The sequence below is a fragment of the Juglans regia genome, chromosome 13 (assembly GCF_001411555.2).
Source record: "Juglans regia cultivar Chandler chromosome 13, Walnut 2.0, whole genome shotgun sequence".
Lineage (NCBI taxonomy): Eukaryota > Viridiplantae > Streptophyta > Magnoliopsida > Fagales > Juglandaceae > Juglans > Juglans regia.
Genome location: NC_049913.1, coordinates 36,442,635 through 36,459,652, shown reverse-complemented (window position 1 = coordinate 36,459,652; position 17,018 = coordinate 36,442,635). Strand labels below are relative to the sequence as shown.

Genomic DNA, 17,018 nt, shown 5'->3' with positions numbered 1-17,018 from the left:
ATATTTCCACTCGATTTCCTCATATCTGTGATGATCTTCCCACGTTCGAACGTTAATGGAGGTATATGAGAGGAAATCAATATTATTCGAACGTAGAATTATAATACGTTCTAACACGAGAAGAAAAATGAGGAAAACTTCCCGCTCGATTTAGGCATCTCTGTGATGAGCTGACTCTAACGTTCGAACGTAAATTTTTCTAACATTTGAACATGAAAATAAAAGTGCGAGAAATTTTTCACTCGATTTAGGCACCTTTGTGATGATCTGAAATGTTCGAACGTTAAAATTTTACGTTTGAACGTTAGTCAATGAAAATCACTGGGAATATATAAATGTTCGAATGCTAAATTTCCTAATGTTCGAACATAAAAATAAAAGTACAGGAAATTTCCCGCTAGATTTCGGCCGTTGTCATAGGAAGATACGTTCGATTGTATATAGAAAACGTCCAAACGTTATCCACAGAAAATTTACCCGAGTTTTTTAACGCTCAAATGTCATCTAAAAATTGGACAGGATAATATAACGTTCGAACGTTCCATCTAATAATTTTGTGATTGAATGAATACTCGCACGGGAGACAGCAGACTCATTTCTGCTGCTTCTCCTGTGTGTGCAACAGAGAGAGAAGGTGAGAGAGGACCTTCGTGGGTTAGAGAAAGAGAGGGTTAGAGTGAGAGAGAGTTGAGTGAGAGAGGGTCGTAGGTTAGAGAGAGAGAGAGTTAGAGTGAGAGTTGAGTTGATTTGAGTTTTGGTAAGGAAAAACTATTTTTCCTTTGTATTTTCTTGAATTTTATGATATTTGTCTTATGTTTTTTTTATATATATTTCTAATAAGTTAGTGTTGTATTTTTTTGAATGATTGGTTGTTTTGGCAAGTTAGAAGCTTTTGATTTGTAAGAGAATATTGTGAGTGCTATGTATATTTTGAAACTTTAGCAATATGTTTATACATTTTATACTTACTCTTGAAATATTGTGATTATTGCTTGTATAGTTTGTGAGTTTATGGTATTCATTGATGAATTAATATGTGTAGAAATATTTTTGTGGAAATGTTGTGAATATGTTGTGATATAGATTTGAAATATTGTGATTATTATTTGTGAATTTTGTTTGAATATGTTTATATGGTTAGAAATATATTGTGTTTAGGTTTTGGATTTATGTGAAATTTTTTATATAATATTTTTTGGTTTTGAAGAATTTGTGAGTGCTAGTTATATTTCTCAAGTTTAGTAATATGTTTATACATGTTGTTGTGATTTTATGCTTACACTTCAAATAATTGTGATTATTATTTGTGAATTTTGTGAATAGTTTGTGAGTTTATGGTGTTAATTGATGAATTAATAGGTGTAGAAATATTATTGTGGGAATATTGTTGTTGTTGTGATATGAATTTAAAATATTGTGATTATTGTTTGTGAATTTTTATTGAATATATTTATATGGTTAGAAATATATTGTGTTTAGTTTCTAGTATTTAGGTGAATTTTTTCAATAATATTTTTTTGTGATTTTTGAATTTGTTCTTTAACAAGAAAATTATAAGTTTAGGATCTTAATTTAAGTAAAGATTAAAAACATTTAATATATATTTAATATGAGACTTAATATTTAACATTTAATAAGTATATATAATATATTCATACTAATTTAGTTAGAATATGATTATTATTCAAATTATATGTATAGTATAAAACTTAATTTAAAAAAATATATATAACTTAAGTATATATAAAGTATAATATATACATACAATAATTATAATTAATAATTACTTATTAAATATTCTTACCATTGTGAGGTTCCAAACCATTATATTATTAAATATATATATAAAGAAAGTAAAATACTCTTCAAGAAAAAAGTGTTGAACCTACCAAATAAGTAGAGAGTTGGAATAAATAAATATATTTATTTATAATAAACTAGAGAGTATATAAATAAGGATCAAATAAATGCTTATATAGAAATTATATACTTATTGTCTATATAAATAAATAACTCACTCAATTAAGTGAAATTGCTAGTGAGTGGTTAAAATATTCTCAAAAGTTGTGTTTCATAGGTCTTCGACGTTATCTACCAACAAATTACGCATGGAGAAGAGAATGTGCTAAGTTTGATGGTAGAGTAGAGGATAGAATTACACCAAAAGAGTTGTCTGGGAAGAGATAGTAGAACAACTGGTACATGTTAAAATGAACAATTTTGGCAAGGTCGGGGAAAGAACAAGAGAAAACGAGGCACAACATAATTGAATTCGACAAAGTGTAGTATTTTTTTTGACTTGTCGTATTGGTCATCCTACATGTTGCAATATAGTTTGGATGTAATGTACATAGAGAAGAATATATGTGATAATATACTGGGTACATTGATGAGCATTAACAAAAAGACGAATAACACGACCAAGAAGAGGAAAGATCTTGAGAGAATGAGAATTAAACATAATCTACATTTGCGGGTGGAAGGCAATAGGGTGGTCATGTCGCATGCATGTTTTAGGATGACGAGGAATGAGAGAATAGACTTCTGCAAATGGTTGCAAGGTGTGAAGTTTCAAGATGGTTATACTTCAAATATTGGTAGATGCATGAATCCTTATGACTGGAAAATCAGTGCATTGAAAAGTCATGATTGTCACATATTTTTACAGAAGTTATTACCTGTGAGAATTCATGGGAAGCTGACATCTAATGTAGGTGTCGCCATTTCGGAACTTCGTATGTTTTTTAAAAATTTGTGCGCTCGGGTAGTAAATCGAGATGTGTTGCAAAAATTGAAAGAAGACATTACTACTATACTATGTAAATTCGAGCAGATCTTTCTACCATCATTTTTTTATGTCATGGTTCATTTAGCATTACATTTACCGCAATAGGTACTATTGGGTGGATCGGTGCAGTTACGTTGGATATATCCAGTTGAAAGATATTTGGGTCGACTGAAGTGCATTGTTGGGAATAAAGCCAGAGCTGAAGGTTCAATAGTACAGACCTATATACATGATGAATGGTTAACATTTTTCTCTCTATATCTTTGTGGTGTTGAGACACGATTTAATCGTCAAGAGCGAAATGTTAATCTTGTTGTTCTGCCTCCTCGTGAGCTATCAGTGTTTTTCCAGAATATACGACCCTTGGGTGCATAAATGGGTTACGATTAGATCCTCTACATAATGCTTCAGCTCTTTGCTTTTGAGTAGTAAGTCATCTCGTCGGCATGGAGATAAGTCATCTCGTCGGCATATATCTCCATGTTCCACCCGATCTGTTTCATAAACATTATGTTTACCTACCTTTGGTACATTGCACTAGCCTTTTTTAAGCGAAAATGCATCACTTTGGTTCTATCTGGAGTAAGTGTCAATCAAATTCAGCATCCGATGTCCTACTGTGAAGTCCACGATGAGATTGATTCGAGATAGTGGGAAGCCATCTTTGGGGTAGTCGTTATTAAGATCTGTAAATTCGACGCACATTCACCGCTTTCCATCCTAAGTCGGATAATTGATATAATCTTTAAATGTTCTCCAGATTCAACTTAAACTTACCTTAGTTGCGAGATCCCTCCGTTATTTATAGAGTAGGGAAAGGCAGGCTAAGGCCTGTGTAACAAACCAATCCCGTCATTTGAACACCTATTTATCCTTTTCATCCCGCTTGGGATGCTTATCTAAAGGGAAGATATTTGAATTTTTTGGTTACAGTTATATCACTGCTTTGTAGACGCACCGAATGCTTGGGACTTATAGTTATCTTCCAATTAGACTGGCTAGGCCCTAATGTATGGGTTATCTTTATCAGGTCCCTAGGCTCTAATGGCATGCGGACAGGCCTATTGCAAAGAGGGGATGGCGGCCCTTTCATCCCCTCTTGTAGGGGTGTTGCTATCACTACTCTTATGGGGTGCGCCTAAAAGGATGGTCGTAGTCGATGGGCTACTACTACCCGTGCGAATGCTAACATCTCCACTCTAGGGTATCTAACCTCGGCTCCCTTTGAAGCTCTGTTGATTAAGTATACTGGCTTTTGCATCTTTCCCTCTTCACATATCAGGGCATAGGACACAGCTTCCGCCATGACCGATAAGTATAGGAGCAGGGTCTCCCCTTGTTTGGTTTGGCTAAAGAGCGGGGGGTGCGACAAATACTCCTTAAGCTGTGTGAATGTCTTTTCGCATTCAGCATCCCAATCTTGTATCTTTCATACGACCTAGAAGAATGGTAGTCATTTTTTATTTTACCTAAACACAAACCCGTTGAGCATTGCTATTCTCCCGGCAAGCTTTTGTACCTCGTTTAGGTCTTTTGGTTGATGATAGAACCAAACTCAACCCCTTAGCAACTATGAGGTTGATGATATGAGCACAACATCGAACATCGATAAACTCGTGCTCACGAATGATATCCTCTTTTACTATCATATTCGGCATGAACCAACCAATTGCAGTGTCATTGGCATTGGCATTGACATTGTCAACTCTGATAAAAAGTACTCTTTTAATTCTTCAATCCTTTATACAATCATCCATCTTCGCCCTAATGGATGAACCCTTATGATCAACAATTTCTTTGAAGCCAATAATCCGCTTCTAAATCGTCCACTCATTGTCAATAAAGTGTGTTGTGATACACATGTAGCTGACATTCTGTATGGATGTCCATATATCAATCAAAAAAAAAACTAGCTGGCTAGTGGTAATAAACATCTCCTTCTCTGCCTTCATCTTCGCATGTCTGTTCAAACAATCTTGCATCACCATATACCGTGAAGGCATGAGAAATCGTAGCTCAAGAGTGTTCACAAATTTATGGAAGCTTTTTTTGTCAACTATGGTAAAAGGAATCTCATCACATATGACCATCTCTACAAGCAATTCCCTCAACATTTTCTCATTGTATTGAGGGATTGACAATTTCTTAATCTGCTCACCATCAGTGGCCGTAGAAGTTTCGTAATTGAGTTTGGTCTGATCAATGGCCTCCAATCCCTTGTGAATCTTATACCGCTGGCAACCATTAAGATGTGCTATTAATACAGAGGTTACTTGCTTCTTCAAATGACAACCACAAAGTTGCCCACAGTGGTGGGATCTTGCTTGCGGGTTCACACAATCACCAAGAATTTTGGTGAAATGTTCCCTTCTCCAAACCTTTTTTCAGCAGGTCGTGGTGGTCTATCGTGCTCAATAAGCATCTCATCTTCCTCATTAAACATATTCTCATCTTCTACATCTATTAAGACTCGATTACTTACACAAGAAGTAGCTACTCTAGATGTGGGTATAAGGGTGGAAGTACCTGTCAGTGTAGGAATTGTGACATCTCCTTAATGGACGATCGTCTCCACTAGGTGTAGCATCCATATCTAGATCAATTGTGCTAAAAAAATAAATTAGAAGTAAACAAATTAGAAAAGAAAAACATGTACAGTAGTGTATATATATGTACTGCGTATATATATATATATATATGCAGCATGTTATGTATTGCATTGCCACACTTCTCTGCAGAATGAAAATACAATAGATCACCAAGCTCTATTTATATTAAAAAAAAAAGTGTAGCAGATTAATTAAAAGTGTGGCAATGCAATACGAAAGTGCAGCAGATTAATTGAAACAGTTCTTATATTTATATTATTTTTGCAAGTTCCAACAAAAAATGAATATGATTATTGAAAACAACCTTTTTAGTTTATGGTCTCGTATTTCTAACAAAGTTCCAGTCCCAACAAAGTTCCAGTCTGGTATTTCTAAAGCTGAGCTAAGCTCCCAAAGCTCTCAAGGCTCTCGATCATAAACCACCAAAAGACTCATTCTATCCTGCTTCATTGTCATATTGATGCCAATGACGAATTTCTAGTCCATCCATGATAGATATATTTTAATCCTAATTTAGAACAAAAGTAATTATGCTCATCACTTGTGATCTACCCATCAACAGATTGAAGAATCCTGCATAATTTGCTAGAATAAGGAGCAGCATGCACAACAGCTCAGCAGAGAAGTGCGGTAGCAGGGCAGCACAACAGAGATCGAACACAATGCATCAAAGAGCAGCGCGCAGGAACATCAAATGAGAATAAGAAATGGCAGCACAGAAAAGAACACAACAACAGAAGCATGATAACAGAGAAAAAAAAGCAGCAGAGAAATGTAATAGAACCCAACGACTGCTGTACCCACTCTAATTTCACAATTTTATTGCATTAAATATGTTTGTATATTACTATATATTATAAATGGGTTTCAATGAGTTTAGATACATATATGCATGTAGGTAATTTTAAACAGAGCAATTAATCAATGTTTTGAGTTGTCTTAGCAGTACTTTCAATGGGTTTCAAGTCTTCATGCCTACAATAGTGAGTCTGTTATTGTTTGAGTTGTAAAAAAAATCTAATGATATGTTTAAGATTTTAATTTGCTCACATATTTCGTAACAGTAATTTATCATATCGTTTTATTCATTACTTCCACAATTTTTTTTTTGTTTACACAAGTGCTTGTTCTATGGTTTTAGAGACTTTATAGTCAACGTCTGGTGTTAACAATTTATTTTTTTATATATTAGGTAAGTAATTAAAATTTAAATTATATAGGAGGCTTTAATCCTTATGTAATTTTTATGGCAATTAAAGATAAAACCATACAAGTATGAATATTAAAAGATCTCGAACCATCATCTTTCATTTGATCACAAATAATAAGTTGAAATTAAAAAATATAAAAGCACATTGTGCCAGTTATAGGCTAGTATATATAAGGGCTCGGTTTGAGTGTAGACCAGATCATGGGTTTTTAGGTTGGTTCTAGGCACACACGGGCTAGGTCCATTTTATGGGCTTGGTCACGGGTCCTAGGCCAATAACTTTATGGGCTAAGTCGCTTAATAACCTTAGCGAGCCCATCTTAAATTTTATAACAAGCCCAACTCACCCTATAAATATTTTTAGGCTTATAAAATAATTATTGGCCTCATACTGACTAAATTGGGTCCACTTGTTGGGCTTAAATCCAATTGTTGGGCTCAATAGAAACCATTAATCCATCATAATAAATTATGAGCACGTGAGCTTACCAAATAATCCAATAGATTTCGATTGAGCTTCTAAAAAATATTAACCTATTAAAATCATCCCAAAATGATCTATTAAACCTTAACGGGCCTTAGAATATACTATTGGGCTCTTGGGCCTAATTACAATTCACAGCTAACATCAAAATTATATATAGCTCATGGGCTTATCCAAAATAATTCATTTAACTTAATTTAGGCCCAATAAAATCATCCATACCAGATCCCTAATAATATTTTATCGGGTCGTTACACCTTAAATCTCAACTGTCCATCTGCAAGATGACAGAGATAGATTGACGGGACAAGGCACACACGTTGCTACAGCTTGCCTTTAATCCAATCTGCAATCCTTCCCCAAGTAAGGGTTTCCCACATGGCATTGAACCATACCTCTAGGTTCAAATGATATTGTCTGCACAGTCGTAATTTTCATTTTGCAAACTCACTCCACGTGTGACCTTTCAAGTTGAGTATGGGCCTCTACCTTCTAAGTATTTCACTGTTATCCAGAAAGCCCTTACATCAGAATGGATCTTGTCCGTGAACGTTGCTCACCTTAGGCTCATATCTCGCCCTTCGCCCAAGCTACCAGCCTCTTTAGCTCTTATTTCTCGCCTTGATATGGTTGATGCCTCTTCTTTCTTGCCTAACTTTGGGTAACAAATCATTTCTTTCACCTTGTGCTTAGGTATATCAACTCAGCCTTCCACATAGTGTTGCTCGCCCTGTTAGATTTGCTACACTTTACATGTCACCATTGCCTCATCTTCCATATTTCCAAGAAAAGACTCTCTTCTTTGCCTTCCACCTTCCCTTAGAAAGTGTTATGTGATGCCCCGACTCCTACATACGGAAATGCCGGAATCATGACGTCGGGATGATGACAACACGGGCCACACATTCCAACGATAAGTGTTCAAGTGTGTGCAACATGCAATAAGTGCACAACAAAAATCGCAGTGGTTAATTAAGAGTTAGCCAACTAAGTACCAGATATTTAAACACAGATATCCAAAATAAATTACTTTTAAAAAGTTATACAATTATCTAATATAAATATAATACAAACCAAATACATAGCCAAAAAGTGGGGGACAAATCCCAATACACAAGCAAGTGATCCCAAATCACTTCTCCGACGGTGCCAAATCCTCAGGCTCTTCGTCCTTATCTGCATCAAAATCTGTGATATAATAAAACAGTACCGCAGGGTATTAAATACCGTGAGAATATGAATCTCAGCAAGTAATCAACCAAGCAATCCAAAAGATAAAAATGCATTAATGTAGCCAACAAACATGAGTACATAAAGAAACACAAATGTGATCTAAAACCTCATTTTTCCAGAAAATGATTATTTTCCAATGCGCGCCAAAAAAATCTCATTTGACCAAAAACGCCCTGAATAATATCCGTCATTTTCCCAGAAAATGTGCTCATAACCATTAAATTATAAACTGATAACATAATCATTTATCGGACACTGTAGGCGGGAATCACAGGCGGGACTATACCACCATCCCTACAGTTCCTTTTCACACAAGAGGTACTTATCATAACACTGTAGGTGGGAATCACATACGGGACTATATCACCATCCCGATTCCCTACAGTTCATTTTCACACGAGAGGTACTTATCAGAGCACTGTAGGCAGGAATCACAGGCGAGACTCTACCACCATCCCTGCCCCATGCACCGTAGGTGGGAATCACAGGCGGGACTATACCACCATCCCTGCTTACCACCATTCCTACAGTCTCTTTTCCTTTCTCTTAAATCAGCCAATCCAATCACTTCAAATATACTCAAAATCATTTCAGAAATGAAAATTCAGTATTTCACATATACACATGAACATGTATGCAATTATGCGAAAACCCAATTTTCAGTTACAAACACGAACATGCGTGTAAATGCATTGTATATGACACAACAAAAATATTCAACAGCCAACAAATCCCAACATAGTCCAATCACACAAACAACTCAATCCTCCAATCTGACCAGCCCCCTTACTCCTCGGACTCAGTCCGGCATAACCAACCAGTTCACAATAAATATAAGTTAGTGCAAAAATACATTTAAATCTCAAAAGTTCTTTGGAAAAATACTTACAGTACTATAATATAATTTTCGAATGATCACAGAGGTACTAGAAGTGGCAACACAACAACGTAACAGTGCAAAATGCACTATGGTCGTGGGTCTCAAAATGCTAGATTTTGAATGGAGACAAATGAAGACTTGAGATTACTAGGGAAGAGTTTAGGGATGTCGGTGAAGCTAATAGTAGTAGTGGTTGGCCGTGGGTGGCGGCGGTTGGAGTGCAAAAAGCTCAAAACGGAAATGGAGATGGTTGGGCTTACCGGTGGCCGATCTGGGCTAAGTATGGGTGGGTTAGGTAGCTGGGTGGTCGCCGGTGATGTGGTGAAAATATGGTGGTCGATGACGGCGCACAGCGGCGCTGTGGAGGACAAAGCAACGGACGGGGGGAGAGAGGGAGGGTGATGCGCGGGAAGAGAGAGAGAGAGAGAGAGAGAGAGAGAGAGAGAGAGTGTGGAGAAGGGAAGTTGGGGTGTGGGAGGTCACCGGAGAGTGGTGGAGCTGGTGGGCTGAGCGGTGACGCCAGACGGCGGCACACGGCGGTGGGCTGGGGGGAGAGATGCACAGAGAGAACATAGAGGGAGGGGAGGTCGCACGGGTTGGGAGGCAAGGGAGAGAAACGAAGAAAAAGAAAGAAGAAAAGAGAAAAGGAAAAAAGAGAAAAGAGGAAAAAAAACATGAAGGGAAAGAAATAAGATCCAGTCTTTCAAATCGGGGTCTCGAAATTGATCCATTGAAAATTTTCAAAACAACAATTTGAATAAACTAATTTAAACACAGTGGCTAAATAAAAATAAAATAATTAAATCCAACAATAAACTAATTTAAAATAAGGAGCAATTTAAATAATGAACAATAATTAATAACAAGCAAACACATTAAATTAACAGTTAAAAATCTTAAAATAATACCACGTAAATCATCTAAAATTTAAAACAAGGAAGCCCACAATCTTAATTAATTAAAAAAATTTACTTACTTAAATTACACGTAAATACAGGGGTATCACATGTTCTGTTCCCGTGGACTGGCGTGATCCTCACAGACTATATACTAAAAATGTACTAAAAACTAAAAAATAAAAGAAGACTAGGAAAGGAAATATTAGAAATACCAAAACTAATAAACTGAGAGAAGGCTAAATTAATAAAACTACAAGGATTCAAAAATAAAAATAAAAAATTGGCGTATGCTTTGCATTTAAATTCCTTAGTTAATTAGGACTTCACCTCTCTCTCTCTCTAATATGTCTTTGTCCTTGGCCCTCATAACTTGATGCCACCTGCCCCAGTTAAGTTTGTCAAATTTCTCTCAAACAACCACATTTTCATTTGGAGGTGCGGCTTTTAAAACATCTTTGGTAGCCAACCAATATATAGCTGCCAACACCTTTAGCCTCCGTAATTTGTCTCCATGAACAGGAAACCTTTTAAATCCTATTAGGGTGAGTCTTTAATACCGTGGCAATAGAGTCGATACCAACTCGAGGACTATATATAAGTGAATCATACATATAATGTCCACAGCTTAACTCATTTAATTAATCAGAAACCAAAAGTTTCACAAATGGCCTACTCAATGTGTCTAACCGTTCTTGATTCAGTCCGAAATTGCAAACCCTCTATACTGCTCCCATCTAAATTAAACACCTGTCTCAGATCTAAGAAAAGAAAACTCAAGTGATCATGATGTTACTATTGTTCGACGATCAGCAAATTATCATCCTACCATCTGGCATTATGATTACATCCAATCATTAAGTAGTGAATATGTGGTAAATTATATTGTTTCTGTTTTTCATTGTTTGTCTTAGTTTGTAGTTTTTGTAATATTTGTTGGAATACTAGTGATTCGACTAATGAAAAAATTGCACGGTTTGGCATGCAGGGGGAGATATTCACCAAAAAAGTTGATAAGTTGAAGGGAGAAGTTACAATGATGTTTCACAGACTAGTCGTGGATCCTCTAGAGCAACTCAAACTGATTGATGTCTTGCAAAGACTTGGAGTATCTTACCACTTTGAGCATGAAATAAGGAGCATATTAGAAAATATATACAATACTCATCATAGTGGCGATCATGTGTGCAAGAAGCAGAGTTTATATGCCACGGCTCTTGAATCTAGACTGCTAAGACAACATGGATATAAAGTACCTCAAGGTAAACAATATTCTGCAAATGCTTTGTAAAATATTAATAAATAAATGTCAGATTTTTAACCATAGATATATTTAACAATTGGCGAGTTGTGTTAACTATAGAGACTTTCAAGAGTTTCACCAATGAAAATGGAGATTTCAAAGAATGTCTTTGTAATAATACTGAAGAAGTGTTGGCTTTGTACGAAGCTTCCTTCCTCTTGATAGAAGGTGAAAGCATCTTGGAGGAAGCAAGACATTTTGCAACCAAACATCTCAATGACTATGTAGAGAAAAGCAAAGATCAAAATCTTTGTGCAATGGTGAACCACGCTCTAGAGCTTCCATTGCATTGGAGAATGATAAGGTTGGAAGCAAGGTGGTTCATTGATGTATATGCATGGTATTAGAGAAGATTTGAACCTTAGCTTGCTTGAGTTTGCAAGATTGGATTTCAACATGGTACAAGCAGTCCACCAAGAAGATCTAAAAGAATTATCGAGGTAAAAAGCATGTTTATTCACATTTAGTAATTTGGACCACAAGTACGAGAATAGACACAAGGGAATTTACTTAATATATATGATTAGAAAGTTAACAAATTGTGCATCTACAGTTCTAAACTGATATTATTTCTTTGGCTCAAATGAAGGTGGTGGAAGAGCACTGGCCTTGGAGAATTGAGCTTTGCGAGGGATAGGGTGGTGGAGAGTTTCTTATGGACAGTAGGTGCAACATTTGAACCTCAATTTGGGTATAAGAGGAGAATGGTAACAAGGCTCTACGCATTGATTACAACAATAGATAATGTGTATGATGTAAATGGCACTTTGGATGAACTTGAGCTCTTCACAGATGTTGAAAGGTTTGTATTAGCAGTAGTAAGCCTCAAAAGCTTCATATATGGCTTATCGTTTCTGCAAGTACTCGTGTAATCTTTGTGATGTAGATGGGATATCAATGCAATGGAACAGCTTCCTCATTATATGCAGCTTTGTTTCCTTACCCTCTACAACTCGATTAGCGAAAAAGCTTTTAACATTCTCAAGGAAAAAGGATTCAACAGTGTTCGATACCTTAAAAGGGAGGTACGGTCATTACTGTTATATGCATCATTATCTACTCTAATATTGATTGCGTATAATACCTCTTTTGGTTTGCTGATCCACCACAAATATATGGTATGGTGGGCTGATTTATGTAGATCTTATTTGTTGGAGGCAAAGTGGTACTGCAAAAGATATACACCAAGCCTTCTAGAATACTTAGGAAATGCATGGATTACAATAACAGGACCAAATATACTGGTGCATTCTTATTTTCTTGTGACCAACCCTAAAGCCTTGGAGTTATTGGAAGAGTATGATCCAGATATAATTCGCTGGATAGCATTGATTGTGCGACTCACATATGATCTTGGAACATCTACGGTTTGCAAACCATTTTTTCCTAATCTTTAATCATGAATTTTTCATGCTACTTTACACTAACTATAGTTACTAGTTATACAAATCCTATAGCTATTATAAGTTATGATAACAATACAAGTTAATATAATTAATATATATATAGTACTTATTAGTTATATAGCTACTATAGTGTAAGTATTATATAGTTACTATATAGCTATAGCTATTATAAGTTATGATAACTATACTTGTTAATATAATTAATATATATATATAGTACTTATTAGTTATATAGCTATAGTGTAAGTATTATATAGTTACTATATAGCTATAGCTATTATAAGTTATGATAACTATACTTGTTAATATAATTAATATATATATATAGTACTTATTAGTTATATAGCTACTATAGTGTAAGTATTATATAGTTACTATATAGCTATAGCTATTATAAGTTATGATAACTATACTTGTTAATATAATTAATATATATATATAGTACTTATTAGTTATATAGCTTCTATAGTGTAAGTATTATATAGTTGCTATATAGCTAATGCTATAACTATTATAAATTATGATAACTATACTCGTTAATATAATTAATATATATATATAGTATTTATTAGTTATATAGCTACTATAGTGTAAGTATTATATAGTTACTATATAGCTAATGCTAGAGCTATTATAAGTTATGATAACTATACTCATATAAGTTATGTAATAATTTAACATTAACTATAGTTACTAGTTACTGTTATAAGTTACGATAACTATATTTATTATATTTTATATTACAAGGTAGTAAGTTATATAATATATAGTGCTAAATTAGAAGTAAAATATTACTATATATATATATTAATAAACTTTGATTATTATTCTCATATAAGTTAAATAATAATATAATACTAACTATGTTATAAGTACTATATATTAATAATTAGTATATATAGTATAAGTATTATATTAACTATTAGACCAAAAGTATATTATATATTTTCAATTATAATATAAAATAGTTGCTATAGTATATATATATTATATACTATATAATATTAAAATATTTTATACAATAGATTATTAAAATTATAGGAAATTACTTATAAGTATAATAACTATTATTAGTTCGAACCCAATAACATCTCGTTCGAACGAGATTAACTAATTTATCTCGTGGAATGTGTTTGGAGGGAAACCACTCCAAATACTCTTAATATTAGTTTATTTGAACGTGAAAATTCCTCATTCGAATGAACTGTTCAAATAGTGTTACGAAAATACCCTTTGAGCTTCTCCACATTTGAAGAATATGCCAAGTAATATTTTGATTTGTTAATTCGAACAACAATATTGTATGTTCGAACGTGAATTAAATTGTGACAAATTTGGAGCTTATTTGAAATTTTCATGTTCAAATGCGTAAATATCCATTCGAATAGGATTTCACAGATTCAAATACCTCAACCTCCAGTTCATTTTCACAATTAACATGGATTTCTTTGGAAGCAGAGCACGGCATGCGATTTTGTGTGTGTAAAAGAGTGTTGTGAAGAGAGAGAAAGAGAGGAACAGACTTAGTGAGAGAGATGAGAGGTTTATAAGAGGTATTACTTTTTTTTTTCTATTTTTCTTTTGTATTACATTACTAATCACCACACAGAATCTTGTTCGAACAGAATCATATTTGAACAGACTAATAAGATTTTAAGTGCAAGATTTTACTTAAAAGACTAATAACATATATAAAAATTATACTTAAAATATAAAATAATATAGTATAATTAAAAAAAAATTTGCACTTAAATTAAAATGGAAACTTAAAATATAATATAATATAGCAATTGTTAGTACTTAATTAATGTTTAATACTTATAAAATATTTAATTACAAAACAATATAGTATAATTACAAAATATTTTGCACTAAAAGTAAAATGGAAACTTAAAATATAATATAACATAGCAATTGTTAATACTTAAATTAATGTTTAATACTTATAAAATATTTAATTACAAAACTATATAGTATAATTACAAAATATTTTGCACCAAAATTAAAATGGAAACTTAAAATATAATATAACATGGCAATTGTTAATACTTAAATTAATGTTTAATACTAATAAAATATTTAATTACAAAACTATATAGTATAATTACAAAATATTTTGCAGTAAAATTAAAATTAAACTTAAAATATAATATAACATAGCAATTGTTAATACTTAAATTACTGTTTAATACTTATAAAATATTTATAATATTGGTGATTAGTAATGTAATTTTGCAATGTATTTGTGATTTGGAATGTGATTTGCTTTCAAATTTATTGTATAATTGTAAGAGTTGGACAATTTTGGATTTCAGGATTATTTTAATATGTACTTAAACCTTAGACCCATTCGAGAGTTGTGGCCAAATATTCTCTTAAAAGATGTTTGGGAGATAGACTTGGGCGAGACTACAAAGAGAATGCACAAGGGGTGAAGTTTTTTATACAGTTTGCTCGCATGAGTGTTGACAATCGAGGATTTATAAGATGTCCGTGCAAGAAGTGCAAAAATCTTAGTTCTTATAATTTGGTGGTAGTAGAGGATCATTTATTTGTAAATGTAATTGATCCTAAATATTCACATTGGGTCTTTCATGGCGAATCAATTCCCAAAAGAGTTAAATTTAGCAGTCAGACCAATCAAATGGAGGAAGGTCACGAAATCGACATAGACGACATTAATGTGGATGATCTTGATGACAGTGATGATAATGGAGAGGATATGACTAAGATGTTAGATGATCTAGGGATAGGAATATTTGGGATGAGGGATGGAGAAGGAACATCTGCACAATCATTCGAGCGAAATGGTAACTTTGCAAGATTGTGGGAGGATGCACAAAGAGAGTTATACGAAGGGTGCACTCGTCATAGCAAGTTATCTTTCACGGTGAGGTTGCTCTATATTAAGTCTATTTGTCGTATTTTTACCAAGGCTATCGACATGTTGCTAGAATTGTTTAAAGAGGTTCTTCCTCGGGATAACGTAGTACCCCCGTAATTTTTATGAAGCGAGGGTTAAGATTTGATTATAATATCATCCACACTTGCAAAAATGATTGTGTTCTTTATTGGCAGTAATATGCAGAATTTGACTCATGCCTAGTATGTCATGAGTCAAGATAGACATTCGATAAGCGTAATGTACCCCAAAAAGTGTTAAGACATTTTTCGTTGATTTCTCAACTTCAAATATTATTTACATCCCGGTTGACTACCAAAGATAAGTCTTGGCATCACACAGAAAGAGTCCAAAATAAAAACTTCCTCTCGTATGATGCAGATTCCTTACAATGGAAGAAATTTGACGTCGAGTATCCATGGTTTGCTGAAAAATCTCGCAATGTACGTCTTGGTTTAGCAACGAATGTTTTTAATCCATTTGGCAACATGAGCACTTCTCATAGTAATTGGTCTGTCATATTAATGCCCTAAAACTTGTCACCTTGGAAGTGTATGAAGGATCCGTTTTTTATGATGACTTTACTGATATCAGGGCTAAGGTCACCAGGGAATGAATTAGATGTATATTTGCAACCACCGATTGCAGAGTTGAAAGAGTTGTGGGATCAGGGTGTCAGTATATATGATGCGGCCTTGTCGAGGGAGTTCAAGATGCATGTTGCAGTGATGTGGACCATAAATGATTTTCCAACATATGAAAATTTTTCTGGGTGGAGCACAAAAGGTAAAATGGCTTGTCCTGTTTGTAATAAAGATACACAGTCTCAGTAGTTGAGTCATGGTAGGAAATTATGTTTTATAGGACACCGTCGTTATTTACTACATGATCATAGATGGCGTTCAAATAGAGCGATATTTGATGGAATGGTTGAGCATAGGTCATCACCGCCAGAGTTGTCTAGAAATGATATTATCGCGCAGTTGCGGGATGTTTCAAAAAATAGATTTGGGAAATGTACAAGAGTTCGAAAGAGAAAACGACAAGTAGTGGAGTTGAATTGGACAAAAAAATGTATTTTCTTTGAATTGTCATTCTGGTCTATCTTAACATTGCGCCACAATTTAGATGTTATACACATTGAGAAAAATATATGTGAGAAAATATTGGGCACTCTGATGTCAATAGAAGGGAAGACAAAAGATACAGCTAACTCTCGTAATGACTTAAAGGAGCTGGAGATAAGACCGAAGTTGCATTTGTAAGATAATGAGTTGTCAGCTTATATGCTCATCGGATGGTATACA

The 17,018-nt window shown here is 34.0% G+C and overlaps 1 pseudogene; it reads left to right on the top strand.

The window, feature by feature from the left end:
* Positions 1-9,444: 9,444 nt before the first annotated feature.
* On the top strand, positions 9,445-12,800 carry LOC108997189 (annotated as a pseudogene).
* The last annotated feature ends 4,218 nt before the right edge of the window (positions 12,801-17,018 follow it).